The sequence below is a fragment of the Anoplophora glabripennis genome, unplaced genomic scaffold, assembly GCF_000390285.2.
Source record: "Anoplophora glabripennis isolate ALB-LARVAE unplaced genomic scaffold, Agla_2.0 scaffold118, whole genome shotgun sequence".
In the NCBI taxonomy this organism is placed as follows: Eukaryota; Metazoa; Arthropoda; class Insecta; order Coleoptera; family Cerambycidae; genus Anoplophora; species Anoplophora glabripennis.
In genome coordinates, this window is record NW_019416233.1 from 342,189 (window position 1) to 356,475 (window position 14,287).

At 30.2% G+C, this 14,287-nt stretch overlaps 1 protein-coding gene across 2 annotated transcripts in view; it reads right to left on the reverse strand.

Annotated features, from left to right (window-relative positions):
- LOC108908843 (ras-GEF domain-containing family member 1B) overlaps positions 1-12,850 on the reverse strand; it is a 201,133-nt gene extending 188,283 nt beyond the window's left edge. For both annotated transcript variants that reach the window (XM_018712991.2, XM_018712992.2), the window contains exon 1: positions 12,559-12,850. The gene's annotated coding sequence lies outside the window, so the exon portion shown is untranslated. The remainder of the gene's footprint in view (positions 1-12,558) is intronic.
- Positions 12,851-14,287: the final 1,437 nt, after the last annotated feature.

The window sequence follows — 14,287 nt, forward strand, 5'->3', positions numbered from 1 at the left end:
TAATATGTAACATTTATAAACATACACTATATATATATATATAACGTTAAACCTGGTATAAATATAATGACATCTAATTTTAATTTTCTTTTTTTTTCACTGATGTGGACGTTTCAAAATATTATTGTAGAATCTTTCCACACTTGTAGGTATTAAATCTAGATTAATGTTTTTGTCTAATCAGATAAAATATTTCACAATTTTTCGAAATCGATTCACTTACCAAAAGATTTATTATATAAATAAATTGTAAAATTTATTTCTCTTGAAGCAGTAAACTTAAAAAATAACTAAGTTTCTTTATTTTATTACTTCATCAATTGTTAAAATCCAATTACATGGTTCTCTTACAAGGGAGTGCAAGTGTGAAATTACATTTTTTTATTTACTTTCATTTAAACTGCAATTCAACACTTTTTCTTGTCATCAAAATTTATACGGCACTTAGTCTTTATTTTAATTGCAATTTGATTCATTCTTTCATTTTCTTTTCTCTGATTCATTTTTCTGAACAACATGTATAAATTTTAAAATAAAAATTTGAGATTTAATGAAAGAATGCTTTTGATATACTGAATGCTCATTTTTCAAGTCGCATTGATTATGCACAGCCTAGCACTCGTGAATTTTTGTATTTTTGACCTGTTTTTTTGGGTTAGGAAATTCCTGTGATGTAATAGCTCAATTCTGACACCGGATTCGTGATCAGGAGGAAAAAATACTACGGATAACATAAGTCGCATGAAAAATACAGACAACTTTTTTTTGTGTGGCTGTGTTATCTTAAAAGATACAGTATCGATCTAATTAGGAGTTGTTGAATTTGTCAACGTATTTTTGAAACCTCTATCTATAGAAAAAAAATCAAAATTTCTAAGTAAAAAATAAGTTTATATTTATTTGGATTTGCTAAAAATTCCTAATGACAATTTTCAATTACGTATTCGACAAAGCTTTGGTTAAATTTTTTACACTACCTACTTAGTTGTGAATCACCTTGTACATTATTCAGATTTATAAATAGAGAGTTATTAAACTATTACAAGGAGCCTTTTCAAAAGAAAATTAGATTGATATACTTAACTCAGATGATATTTCTATTTGTGTATTTATTATTATACTACAACATTTCATTAACTTTTTTCCCCACACGCCTTACATCCACGCCTTATAATAAATCAATGCGAGTATAATTTTAAGCAAAATTCAAAGTTAAATTTTGTTTCTATTATTTTAGACGTTTCTTAAACTAGAATGAGAGAATCCAGCCATAGGAAAAAATATAAATTCACATTTTTTTCCTTCGAATTTAATCACAATTTTCATGCTTGATTAAGTTCAAGGTTTGCAAAGAAAGAACCGGATGTCCTCCAATGTTAACTTTATAGAATTACCTTATTGAATATATTTTTTATTTGCGTCTTTACACATAATTATATAGCAGATAAGACATCCTATAGTTTCGATGTTGTTGCACTTTAAGTGTCTTCTTCCTTTCAAATTATCGACTACTAACACAGATAAATAAATAAAAATGGTCTAAAGGAAGCTCCAATGTAAACAAAATATAAGATAAGTGTAAAATTAAACTCGTGCGAACCAGGACATAGGCTAGCGAAACATGAAATTCACGTATTAGTTATTTATTTATTTGTTGTTTTTTAGAACAAGTAATTATCGATTACTTCGATTTTTATGTTAGTTTAGTCAATAGAGGTTTATTTAATTGGAGCTTACAGAAAGAAAAAATATTTTATAGGCTTGTCTTATATCATTACTAGAAACATTGAAGACGAAGCTAGACTTTGAACAATAGTACTTTGCCTAAATTACACTTTTAATTATAATGAGTTCCTTTTATAAATAATTTCAAATATTCTTCTTAATACCTATATAGTTATTATTATAGTTTGTAACTTCAGTGTAAGAATAAAGCGTAGAAGCGTGAGGATCAGTGTCGAATTCAGTGGCGTGATGTCACCACGCAGCTCATTTGATTGATTTAGTCAAAATAAATAAATAAATAAAAATGTCTCGAGTTTCAAGCTAAATCTTTGTTAAATGTTCGTTGAGCAGCAAATCCCACTTCTGATGTTAAATGTTCGTTGAACAGCAATCAAAAACACAAACTAAAACAATATACTATGAATATTTATTTCACAACTTAAAGATATGTACTCTAACATAGTTAAAATGTTAATGTTAATGTACACACACCTATCAAATAGATAAATTTATTAAACGTTTTCCCAATTTGTTCTGACAGCAACAAAATTTTGTGAAAATTGACAATTTATTGAGATTTCTGAATCTCCACGACCTATATTAACGTAAAGACGAACTTATTTATTAATGTGTTTCTGTTGTAATAAAAATCTTCGTGCTGTTAAATCTGTACTGGTTATTTTCTTGGATTCTAGTGAATCCCAGGCTATCAAAGAATGCCAACAAATGAATTATGGAAACCCGAAAGAAAAGAATTTGCGCACTATACAACTAAGTTCAGGCTTGGATAAACGTTATAGATCAATTTAAGTTACGTTTTGGTGGTGAAAATTCGAAATATTTGGAATTATTCAAATTTCGTGGCTGAAAACGTACATAGGTATTGTATTTTTGAAACAGAGTGAGTTGCGCGAAAACGTACATAGGTATTGTATTTTTGAAACCGAGAGAGTTGCACGAAACTAAATTTATACATGACATAGCTAATACGATGCGAAACATCGCCATAATGTTAAAAATGTTGTCACCGCCGTTCTTGGTGGTGAAAATTCGAAATATTTGGAATTATTCAACAATATTTTTTTAGTAGCTAATATCGTAGCGTTACAAAATATAATAGTATTGCTGAAACTACAGAGAACTTATCTACAAACATCTAGATCTTGCCCAACTTCGTAATATTGCGTGTGTAGTGTTTAAGTAAAGAAAATAATGCTAATGGTCAACTGAAGTACCCTATTTTAAGCAAATATTAGATACAGCTCTGGATGTAGAACGTTTCTGTTCCAAATATTTTTTGCTCTTTCCAACAATAAATATTGAAGGAACAACTACATAATCATTTTAATAAAGATCATAATATGCTAAAGCTAAAGTCCATATATCACTTGCAACAAAATGACACGCTGGTAAGAGTAGTATAATATATTTAACACAGTTAATTTTTTTATTTCTTAGTGACACTACTGGTTTCGCACATAAAAATAAAACTCCAGTTATATTACACTATTATCATATTAACATATGTTCCTTCCTGTTTTTGTTTGTGTAACAGTTTTTAATATTTATGTAACCCCATATTCAATATTACATATTACTAAAACTATTTTCAGTTTTGTCCTAAAATTCAAATAACATTTATTGAGTCCAATAAATTGAAAGTACTTATAGATATATTTTTAACATTGAGAAGATGCAAATAGAATAGAATTTTGTATATGTACTTAAAAATGGATTTATTCTTAATTTTTAAGATGGCCTATCTGCTAGCACGAAATACGATCAATGCAATTTCAGAACTAGAAATTTGAAGGAGTTAAAGTTCTTTTGATTATTAATATAATTTCACTATGAATTTATTTCTTTAGCTGTTATCCTCAAATCTGTTGATAATTATAGCGTTCTGGTCCAGATACAGGTATGCCATTTATCAAAAATTGTAAAAAAAAATCAGAATGAAGACACCTGTATTTTGTAGCTATTAAATTGTGACTAATTTTAATGTATATTTATGATAATTAATTCTGTGTGTCAGTGCTATCTAATTCGCAGTAAAAATACCAGTTCATAGACTTTCTATGATAAATATAAAATTTCTGAAATATTAATAGTTGTTTTAGCAATAATCGATAATCAAACTAATATTATTTATATAATTCTATGAAAAACAATAAAATTTTAGGTATTTACTGGGTATTGATAAATACATATAAATAATGTGTACACTATACTTTAAATTACATCAAAACATGGAAAACATTTCTTTGTTTATTGTATTAATTGAACATATAAAAAGCTTTGTGCCAGCCTGTTATTGCTGCATTAATTACTTCAATGCTAAACACAATATCGAATTAATAAATATTCATATCCTTCAGTGGCTTTATTTTTATAACCGCTCCTGTAATTACATATGCAGAAGATATATACATAGGTATATATTTATTATGTAAAGACCTCAGATATTAATCACACATCCTTAGTTTCAGTGTCCCTACCAACTGTCATTGTGTTCTTTCGGGATGGAGCTTCGTTTCCTGTTCCTGCTATAAGTAGTTCCGCTGGACGATCACCACGGAAATGTGTCACGACGATGCGGCACTCACCTGTTGTTTGTACCACTGACATCATTTCCGAATTGCCCTAACTGCCGCGTACAGCGATTCGAAAAAGTGCAGGTTTTAATAAATTAATTTGTAGCTAATTTCATGCAGTGGTTCAATGAATACGCCCCTACAAAGAATATATTGTTGTTTCCTGTATCTGCTGTAGCAACTTCGTTAGTTATGGCGTGGTGTTTTCGACACTTGTTTCAAAAGTACGTCATTGACTTTCAGCGCATAATTTAATTATTACGCGACTTTTAATGCTTCGATCTCATGATGCGTGCGTAAGGTTACTTTGAAAAAATTGTTTTCGATATTGACAATACACAAACTTATGCACGTCTTGTTTACAATGTGTTCAACCTGCTACGTGATCAACAGTAACATTCTAGCATGAAAGTAAAATAATATGTATTCGTGATGCCGAGAAAAATGATGACAAACCTTCCAAATATATTAAATTTTTAATAGTTTCTTATTGGGCTTTATTTCCTTACTGGGATGCATTATTGGGAACCTTTAACAAGCGAGATCTTTGTTGTACCAATTCACTTGGTAATTAGATAATTTCTCCATTTTCCAATCGAAGGTGTATGCAATGGCTTAAGTGAACATATTATGAAAATCAGCAGGCACAGACTGGTCAATATACTACAGATGTCAGGTGTTTCTGAAGGCACAAATTGAAAGATTACGTTTAATACTGTCATGGAAATGCGTAGAAGAATTAAAAGTCCTGATAATAAGTAGGTAACTCTAACATAAGGGTTGTGGGCAAAGAAAGAGCTGACGTTAGGAGCCTTAGTCAACTTCTTAGATCGGTTTAAAATCTGCCTTGAGTGTGTCAAAAATTGAAGAAATAAAGTAACGATATTAGAATCTGACTTACCGATAGAATTTGCCCAGACACCAACATGGGTCTGGTCTTCTATCACATAAATAGCCTATTCCGAAGCCTATCCGTACAGTACAATAAACTACAACACAGCAGTACCTACTTCACAAAAAAAAAGGACACGAATTATCCTGGTCAAATATTCATTTTTATTAATTACCATACCCATCCCATATTTGTCAGTGAGAATAAGAGCTTATTATTTACAAATATCTTTGGAGATAATAGTTATGTTGTTGGTCTCTTTGGGCAATTTATAAATGCACATTAAGATAGGTAATTTCTTTCATTAGAAGGAGTACCATTTTGAAGCAAAGTATTTTTTGTGACTGTGTCTCTTCTTATTTATTAAGAATATTGTGAGCTCCCGATACAATTAGCTGTATCAGCAAAGCGTTGTTCAAGGTTATACCATTTATCCAAAGTCATTCGCATTCCAAAAAGCGACAACATTTTCGCTAGGTATCAGCAATTCGAAATCGAATTCAGTACAACAACAGGAGAAAGTCTAACTGCCAACAAAAACATCGCTTATCCAATCATAATATAATATTCAATTATCATAAAACATCAAACGAGCGAGCAATAAAGCAATTTTTCTATAAACACGGTTATCAAAGCAATTTTGACATTTCGCTCCTTTCATTGCCGCCGGCTTTTTGTAGAAACGAATTCGAAACTAATTATACATTTTTTATATTTGTTTTAAGAAAGTCAAGGCAAAGCTGTTTTCTGCAGGAACCAGAAATGTTCCCAGTGATATCTACTCGTATAATGTCACTAATAACCACGATTTATCTTCGAATAAAAATATTTGAATGAGGAAACAGTGATTATATTTTTTTCATCGATCGTTCTAAAAATTATTCGAGAAAGAAAGATGATCTTTATATTTAAAATGGAAGCAACGTTCTAGACTTAACGTTTCAAAAAACGCTGCCAATTATCTTTCCTCTAGAAAAGACCTAGATGACGAAAGAGCTATTTGATGCTATTCATTTTCTACTACGTACCTCAGAATTGAACCTTGTACTTGCTTGATAAAAGCAAATTTACGTCAGAGACTGGGTACGTGAATTATGTACTCCGGATGATTACGAGTCCTTTTACTTGCAATCTTTTTACTTTTTGTGACAAAAGTGACGTTATACTTGACCTATTACAAGAGTTATGTATACGTGTACTGCTTGAGATATATTGCACTGGTTTACCATTAACATTTCATAAACTGCAAATTATATAAGTATTGCAAAGTCTTGGACACCTTGAAAATTGTCTGCACCAAATCGGCAGCTATTGTGGATCGGTGAATAATTAATTATTTTAAATTATGTTTTAGCTAAAAAAAACTGCTCAGTTTCGACTGATTTTCCTTAATTAAAAGCAATACGTTTCAGTTACACAATGAGCTATTTACTTATTTCATGGTTTACGTACTTCCAATTAATTCGAAATTTTAATTTTATGCTTACAGAGTAAACAGTTTGGATAATCTTTTTTCGCCGCTGAATTTGTTTTATTAAAATTAATATTTTTTAAGTACCCGGGATTCAATTATTTCTGATTTGGGTACAAAAACTGTCCAAACCAAAAAAATAATAATTAACACACCAGTAAACCGAGAGCGCCATGATGAACAAAGAGTTACGAAACCTCAATCCGATAGCAATTATTAGTTACCTACTTCGTTGTAGGTACGACATGAACCATCGATGCACAGTCCTTGACGTGGTCTATAATTAGAGTTTTTCAACCGATCAGAAATGTAGCCTGATTTTTATTTGATTACATCTATTAAGTTTAAAATTTCGTGCTCTTTCACACAGGTTGCACTAGTGGAGCAAGAAATTGTAAGGCGAACGATAATTTTGCCTAAATTTCCTACTACATACGTCCAATTTCACACAATAAACCTAACTAGTTACTTGGTTAATATATTGTACAGGAAAAGTAACCAGAAAAGATAGTGTGCAGTTCTGCTCTAGATTTAACCATGTGAAAAGTCCTTTTGATAATTGGTTGATCAGTTTCTTAATTGACATTCAAAGTTAAACTCCGTACTCCCGTACACAAACTATTATTAATAATTCTTATCCGAGATACAACTGAAGATTTCTTTTTGATCTTTGTTATTCCAAACGACTGATTGAGTCTGTATTTTTTCTTTGACAACTTATTAATCCAAATATACCATATATAGCATATAATACAAAAAATTGAACTGTGTTAGGTACTTCATTTCTGTAGAAACATTTAATTTTCATTCTCTAATATTTATAGCAAATGTGGATTAATTTTTTTAGCATTTATGTACCTGCCAACATTTAACGTAGGCAAAATTGGATTATTTAATTTAACTATTTGCTATGGACCCAAATATAGTTTTTTTTAAACATTCTTGGTACCTGTTGAAAAGCCCTTTTGCAAAAAAAATAAGAAACATTAACAATTAGTTACATACCAATTTTTAATTGTTTTTGTGGCGGCAATGTCAAACAAATTATCCTCTTATTTGTTAACGTTTCCAACAAGGCGTTATTTATAATCAGTAAATAGCTATTAACTGTGAACTAACAGAACTCAAGGTAAGGCACAACGCGTAGGACTTCTAATTAAGAAAATATTGGTTTTTATTTTGTGCCGGTGGTTTTGGAGAAAGTTATATTATATTTCAGATTAAAACCAAAAATTTCCAACAAAACTTCATACACTGTAAAATAATTTCACTCAATTTTACTCGATAATGTATCAACTTCTGTCCACAGCCGATTAATTGAAATTTTCACTCTATTAGTATGAGTAGAACTGAGTGAAACTATTACAACAGAAATGAGTAAGTTTTACTCAAATCCAAGTTACTGCTAACTATCAATTGAGTGACTCTATTCTGAGTATATAAAACCAATTTAGAGTTGACTTTTTCTCTAATATGATTTAAATTTAACTATTATCGAGTCACTTTTTACTCAGACTTGGTTTTTAATTAACTAAATATTGAGTGCAAAAATAAATCACTCATAAATGATTAATTAGGATATACAGTGTTGAAATTAATTAGACGCTATACAGCGTGTTCTGCAAATGATGAACTTATTAGGAGAGATATTGTAAAAATAATGTCCCACATCTACATTTTTTTTTATAGGAGATATTAACCCTTTAAGATAACAGATGAAAATCGGTATTTTGTCATAACTTTTTTGTAATTTATTAAATTTGTATAATTTTTGAGTAAAAGCCATGTTATATTTTCTTGAAATTTTAATATCATTGTCATAAACTATTAAACAGTCATGTGAGGTTTCAACACAAATTTGTTTTAGAGACAATAATTTAGGTCTCGTTTGGTTCACTGATCGAGTAAACAAATTGCCATAACCTATATTGGACGTTACAAATACGTAATTATAGATAACAATTTAACAATCTGTTTATTTAACCAAATATTAATCGAGACTTAATATATTGTCTTTAATTATTGTAACTAAATCACTCAATGTCACAATAATCTTGAACACAATTTTGAAGTTATGTTATTCAAATAACTCATACGCGTGTACAAACAATTGCAGCTTAATGGAACATTTGTCACAAAAATTGTTAGAAACATTTGCTGTAATGGGCACAAGTGTCATTAGGGGTAAAATTTCATTCGTTACAATATAACGTTCTCATAAGACCCCGGATGCTCACTGACATTTTGTCTAATTAAATGTGCATCTGCAATTGTCTGTTCAATACTTACAACATTTTTTTGCAGGTATGGCCGTGAAAGTTCCTCATTACCAGCAATAAAATACTAAATATAGATGTAAATAAAACAGCAAACGTAGGTATAAATACAATTTGCATATCACACGGTTACTGAAGAAAAACATAATGTATGCAGGTAAAATTCTTGATAATAGGTTTATATGTTATTTAAAATAAAAAATACAGTATTAATTGACTAAGAATTCAAGGTGTAATGTCTTCAACTATTTTGCATTGCATTACATGTTTATGGTATTTGTTTTTATTTTAATTTACTCTTTTTTTAAATATGATAAACAAATAGCTCTACTACAGACAACGGTAACAGTAATAAAGTATATTTATTTTTAAAAACCATGGTAAACCATAATTGACTATATTTATTTTAACAAGTCCTACACGTAAACCTACATGAAAGCCGCATATAGGCGGTATGTTTTAGCATCGTCATATAAAGAGGATCCTAATGATGTAACCATGATTAGATGTATCTAATGTAGTAAACAAGCAATTTACACAAATTCTTATCAACGATGTTCTGTGACAATACAGTCCTACGACAAAAAATATGCTATGATATAAATTTTGAAAATCAGTTCTTTAATATATGCCGGTTAAACATATTTTTAAAATAGTTTTAATATACTTATCGCCTATATAAGTTCAGTAAGATGTAATAACTGTTTATATAAAAATTACTGGATTTTAAATATTAATGTTACCACATCGCTTATCTTATCATGAAATACTTTATCTCTTCTTCCGCTTCACACCGTAAACAAATCTCGACTAGGAACATGGTCAAGGAATGTTTATTAGAAGTAAAGATTTTCAGAAATAATATGAATCTATTCGTTATGTTTCGAGACTATAGGTGTTTGAAACACATGCTTTTAAATAAATCTGAATTACTGTCAACGTCTTAATGTATTAATTATTTACTGAATTATGGCCTTCAGTAACTTTAAAAATTTTCGATAGAATTAATCACTGTTCAAGTAGGTATCAACAAATCAATTTGTGATCAGTGTTCATTGAAAGGTTATTTAACAGATATATTTGAGAAATTATTGTGTGGGTTCTTTAAATATCAACAGATGTGAAGGCTAAGGCTAACCTAATCTGTTTCGAAGACTCTAAATAAAGTGAATAACCTTTATAAACATTCTGTTTATGATAAACGCTTTGTAGTTGAATTTCTAGAGAATGGAGCCACTTTTGTAGATAGAGGAAATGACATAATTCAGTTTCCATCATGATTTTATTGAGTGTAACTATAAAATATATGTTATGTTTTGTTTCGATCTAACTACAAGCACAATTTCGCGAGAACTATTGATTTATACCTTGCATAAACATATACACCTACGTACGCCTTCCTACTAGGACTGATCGATCTCTGCTGCATTGTTATTATAAGTTATAAAAATAATTGATTGTGTGATTTTATTGGCTTTGTCAATAAATAATATCATAAAAGTATTCTTGACCCATATGTATAGGTTTCATACTGCTGCTTCTGTGTCGAAACACAATGCATTGATGCAAGCGATTAAAGATAAGAAATAATTAAATTACACATTTTATTGTTTATTAAAGATTTTTAATGGCTATGATTGTCTAGTTGATTTATTTTCAAACAACCTTTTACGTAAGAATTAAATATTCATGTTTTTAGGTGCTCTAAAATATCTCTACTCTACTCGAGTATTTTGCTAGTCCTGTGGAAAAAATTTAAAAAAAATCAATCAAGTAACTCTTTGCCTTAACAATATTAGTGGTCAGGTTAGCTATTGGGAATGCTAAATATGTCGGTGGAGTTAATTTTTGTTCATCTGCTAGAGGCCTTAGCCAGTGACATCTTGTGACGTAACTTTTTTAAGCTAGTTTTTTGTGTACACGCTGTATATTACAATGTAAAATTTCATTTACGGAAAAACGTTTACGAATATGAGAAAAACAAACCTGTTTGTATTCTCTAATATACTTACAAGGTGTCTAGAAACGAATGGGCCTTATTCCAAGGATATAGTTTCCATGGATAGAAATAAATTGAAATATAGAAATTATTCCTTCGGAGAATATTTACACCTGCGAAGTTAGATCATAACATTATTCCAGAACATGACACATCCATAAACCATAACTATTAAATAACAATTATATCGATTACTTAATTTTACTTTAAATTTGAGGTATTTGTTGTATTACTGAAACCGCTGCTTATTAAAAGAGGATCGAAAACAGCGGTAGGTGTTCTATCGACATCAAGTTAAATTTAGCATCAAATATGTTCATAATATTTATACACCAAATATTTTAGTAAAATGTATCTAAGTCTGTAGTTGTTAAACGTATAAGAAGAGTATACAAAAGCTAAAACATAATTAAGTTAAAAATAAAGATTTTCTGTATCACAAAATAAGTGAAATATAAAATTTCAATAATTTTTCGTGAAAATTAAAATGTCACTGTTCCAGTTTTATATCTGTAACGCGTCGTTTTTAACTTATTCGTCCAGCCAGAATTGAGCATAATGAGGACTGGGAAGGTGATTCATAATTATTTTCATATATAATTTTTATCACAACTGATAAAAATTCTATATCATCCTGTGTTGAATATCAATATGTGTCAGAATAGTTATCATACAATATACAGAACGAATATACAGAATATATAATTATTATAGAAAACGGTTCATTTAAAAAATCTTTGAAAGATAATAGAAGCACTATGCATTAAATATGATGCACCAAAAGCGGTACCTTTTTAAGATAATTAAGCTCTATGGGGTATTTCTCAATATACTATATACTCTATATACGAGAATAGCTTTAGATAAATGTTCTCTACAATATTCTATTTACAGCTATAGAGCTTCCACTAAATCTGTGTTACTTTAGCATTAAGTACATTGTTTTGATTTTTTTTGCAAGTATTTTAAGTTAAAAAGCACGAACAGGACATTTCCAATGGAAGATTTACAGTTGGACTTCTTCCTTATTGCGAAAAGATATGTGCAACTATTTTATTAGACATTTTATTGAACAGCATACAACGATTCTTGTGAGTTTCAAGGACATTCTTGTAATATTATCAATTTGATGTTATTATTGACTTACCTTCATTTCATAGTCATATAGGTACATATTTGCGTTTAATAAATTTTTTTCGGAGATACCATTATTTATTGGTATTTTCTAAATAATGAAAATAGAAGTAATTTTTTGCGATTAGTTGTGGTGGATGGTACAAAACTATAACTAAATAGGACTATGATCCAAGTAAACATTAAAAATATATCACTATCTATTGCTGAACGAGATAGTATTAAGGCAATACAGATTTTGTTATCATAAACAAATATTGTCTGCATATGCAAAAAAGTTTAATTTAGATAACAGTTTTATTAATCAGCAAAAAATAAATAGACTATCAAGAGATAAGTTTTATGCAGTTCTGCAATTTTACCAGGAACAGTTATAATATTTGTCTTACATTTACTTTTTACTTAAAAAAACTTCAAATGTAGGTCATAATTATTTCTTAATTCCGCATAGTTGTAGACATCGTTACCTCTTTTAGATTGATGGTAATCCTCTGAAGTTCATAATCTCTCAGAAAAAGTATGGAAATAATTGCACAATTGTCTACACTTACTCCACCACACAATATTTACACAAACACACACACCGTGAAAGGGTACCAATTATATTATTAAGTGTTTTATGTCAAAATCGCCACAAATGTAACTGTTGCACACTCGGTGTCGTACCGAAGTACGTAGCCTGATTACTAAATCTGTGACTGATTTTTTCAACGTTTACTTTGACGAGTTAAAAAAACCGAACGGTATCGATATCAAAACAAACCGTCATGTGGTACGGAAAATAGAATCGCGCGCGAGCCTCGCTCAACAAACTTTACCCGGTAACTGACAGTCACCTGTTGCTTGCTTAAACGTGCGCGGTCCCCACTCAGGTGATAGTAATTCACTATACCTTAAACCACTTATCTCCGATGCAATAGATAAGTTCTGGATAATATTGGATATGGGACTTGTAAATGTAAGAATATTTTATTAGTTAAGAGTGAAAGGTCAGCTGTTTCAGGTGGATATCAAGAGCTCGTGGAAGCCTTAGACGATGCTTAAGCGGCCCATTCACGAACGGATTATGTAAGCGGTGCTACTTCCGATAGGACAGACCATTGTTTAACATCTATTGTCGAAGTTGAACTGTAGGTGTGAGGAACCAGTCCATGTGATTGTATCATTTGTAAACATCTGTTACCTGGGTTTATTTGTGGGGTAACTGAGACAAGCAGTTACCTGGATTGATTTGTTCTCAGTAAATACAAAGATCCATTACCATTATAGCTTTATGTTAATCCTATTCAAATACACTGTATCATGAGCGTTACCCAAATAGCACACATACATCCTATGGACATCTTGTGGCTAGTTGTTGAAGATATTCTGTATATCCATTGTTTGTCTATTTACATTATTATAATCTGTACATCCAGAGCCATCACCCATACTGACAGTTACGGCTCACGAAAATTAAAAGTGCTATAATTTGATAATGGAGAGTGGGACCCATGCTGATTTTTAGGGGATAAATAGAAAAATATAAAATTAAAATGGAAGAGGTCGACTTTGAGATCTCGAAAAAAGTTGCACATACAGGCTGTTACAAATTTGCTTCTCACTACGGGGATCCCAAAAACGGTAAGAGATACGAAGTAGCTTAAATGAGGGCAAAGTTGTGTAATCAGGGGACCAACATTATGCCTCTAAAAATCAAGGGTAACATGACTAGTTTTCGAAATATTTGAAAAAAAAAGAAATTTTGGAAATTTTGTTTCATTTCAGCCTTGTTTGAGGTGATATTGAAAAAAGAGGAATACTTTTTCATGACAACTTTTTGCCCTCTATCGAATGGCATAATCAATTTTTGTTTGTAATGTTTCGTCTCTCCAGGACCATCATCATCTCATCTTCATTTTTTTAAGTACGACCCTGGAAATTTTATTACATTTTTATACAAGCTTTCATTACCCTCAATACTGTACCACCTCAGCCCGAACCAGATTCATTCAAAATGTATCTAATTTTTGTTAGATTTCGATGGTTCTTGAATTATCGTACATTCTAAGTGTCGTTAGACCCTGTGAAAACCACCTAATTATTTAAACTATTGTCATCACACGTTACAATAAAACGTTATTAGAGTTTTAATCCCTTACTAATAGTTATTTCAAGATTCCTGGAGTGCTCAAAATTCAAACAAATTTCTATCTA